The following is a 2,577-nucleotide window of genomic DNA, read 5'->3' on the forward strand; positions in this document are numbered from 1 at the left end:
TATTTTACTGTCTTTTTCAGACACTTAAAATACTGCCAGACCAGTGAAGCCATTTTGGCGAGCTTGTTTTTCCGCGCACAGAGAAAAGTGTCATGTATTTTACGTCCTAATTTCACGTCATTCGATCGGCTCTCGCGATCGGCATTTTTAGAGAGCACNAAGAATTTACAATCAGAATCGAGTATTCAACTAAGCCCTGTAATACAAGTTGTTAGTAGCCTTAAGGGCCTACACAGTTGTTATGCTATACCACATTGCCCTTCACTGGATGCATAATGAGCTGCACTAAACTACATTTTAGCATTTAAAATACCTAGCTATTCTTTTGCGGTTATTTTGGTGAAAGTAACTAAAAAGTAACTAAAGTAGTGTAACTCATTACATTTCAGAGACAGTAATATTGTAATGTAACTTATTACTTTCAAAAGAGAGTAATAAGTAATATGTAATATATTACATTTTGCAAGTAACTTGCCCAACACTGCTTATGGATTATCAGAAATCATTTCAAGGGGACACAGACACATTGGATTAACCTATGGATTAACTTCAGCAGCGTTTTTATCGTTTTAATGCCATTGAAGACTAACGACCAAGGTGAGCCATGTTAGCGTTTTTAGCTACCTAGCGCCACATGTTTTGATGTCTGTTCTTGTTAATATCTCCGCGAGTTCTTATCATAGAGTGATAATGTATGTACCCATCGATTTTGTGTCTTCTCACTATGCCAGTCGATATGTTGGGTGTGCAGAAAAGATAAATAATAAGGGTTTTATGAGTAAGTTTCTGTGCAGTAATCTGTTTACATTTTTCACTCGTTGCTAATTCAGAGGCTCAGCGTTAGCATTGTGGGTATTATGATGTTCACACCAGACGCTTAGTGATAATTCAACTTGCTAATGTGGGCACGTTGGGGCTTTATGCAGATACCAAGCACCGTGGAAGTGGGCCAGGCGTTGAAGGGCGCCTGTTTGTGACATCATTGGGCAACAAAAATGACCTTGGAAAAGAGACGTCCGTAAATCTTTTTATTCAAGCGAAATCAACTACCAAGTAAAAGACTCAATTAGCCCTAATGCTCCTAAAAGTTTGAAAATGCGCAAAAAAACTGAATTTAGAGTTAATTTACCTCTCCATTAATTTGACTGATTCGACAGGCTATTGTTAATGTTAATAAATCCATGATAGATACCAACAATGTTTCAACTATGTCTGAAAAAGCTTTATTGCTTTTTAGTACATGTTGTGGAATACTGATATGTTGGGAGAGCGAATGTCAACTCTCACCAAGAAAATGCCTCTATTCGTGTGTGTGTGCATCGACTTGAGAGGGAAACATTAGCTTTCTGTTTGCTCTGAATGCACCACAACATTAGATTTCCAATGGAAAGAGTGATTTATTGTTCTTTGAATTTACCTTTTTTCTAAATGATGAAAATGTATGTTCAACAAAGGGGATGTTAGATCAACTTCATACCCATCATCATCATATTATTTGTTGTCGATTTTGGCTGTGATTGAAAATACATTTGTGGTGAAAGTAGCACTCGCTGATTCTGTAATTTCATAGGGCTGTACACACTGTACAAGTTTGATATTTGTTATTCTATATTTAAATCCCAATTTGCTTTTACAAAGTTGCCCACAGAAAAACAACACCTCTATTTAAGATCACACAATATGTAAAAACAGGAAAATAAGTGGGATTGCTTACAAAAAAAACAGAAACAACATTGTCACAAATAAATGGCAACCCAAAAATATATAAAGGTCCCTAATGAGCAATAACTAAAGCAACAAATGTGAAAGATAGCATCATGTTTTGTTAAAGTGACATGTGTTATTAGTCAGTGGGCACAACAACATGATGTGCACACTTGTGTATTACACCTCTGCCAAAACGAGTACATTCTAGTTTTGTCTTAAAAAGTTTGAATGATTTTGCAAATTAGATTTGTTTGATTGGGTGCCAGAAGACTAGATGCTAATTCATCCTCAACACTCACACAACTGAGAAACAACACCATAAAGCTCAACAAGTAATAGCACTAGATGTTCTTATGGCATTTAACATCAACTACTGACATCAAATATAAAGCACATTTGGGCTTCACTGCAGAACTACATCCAATTAAAAAATATATTGAATGTTGTCAAATGTTTTAAGTTTGATGCTCCACCTTCTTCAGACTCACCTCTCAGTCTTTCACTTTCTGAGGGCAATTGAAGTCACCAATATTATAACAAGTTGTCTCATATGTTTCTCAACAGCACTTGAAGAAACGACTGGGCAGTACTCCGAACAAGAGACCAAGCAACATCCACAAACTAAAAAAGGAACAAATGCATAACAGTTAGTTCAAAAGTAAAGATGGAGTAGCATCATTCCGTTTCTATGCTCATTATAACCGAGATAAACTGCAGGTTCAAAGTAGAACACTTATTTTGCTTGTTTCTTCTGCCGCCTTTAAATAACTATTCATCTTACACTTCACTCTTTTATTCTTGGACTTTATACATGGGCTAGTTTATTCAGCCTTGCTTTTATTTCTATTCTCTTCTCTTTTTAATGGCTGT

This window comes from Notothenia coriiceps, unplaced genomic scaffold, assembly GCF_000735185.1.
Source record: "Notothenia coriiceps isolate Sejong01 unplaced genomic scaffold, NC01 NC01_scaffold00035944, whole genome shotgun sequence".
Taxonomy (NCBI): Eukaryota; Metazoa; Chordata; class Actinopteri; order Perciformes; family Nototheniidae; genus Notothenia; species Notothenia coriiceps.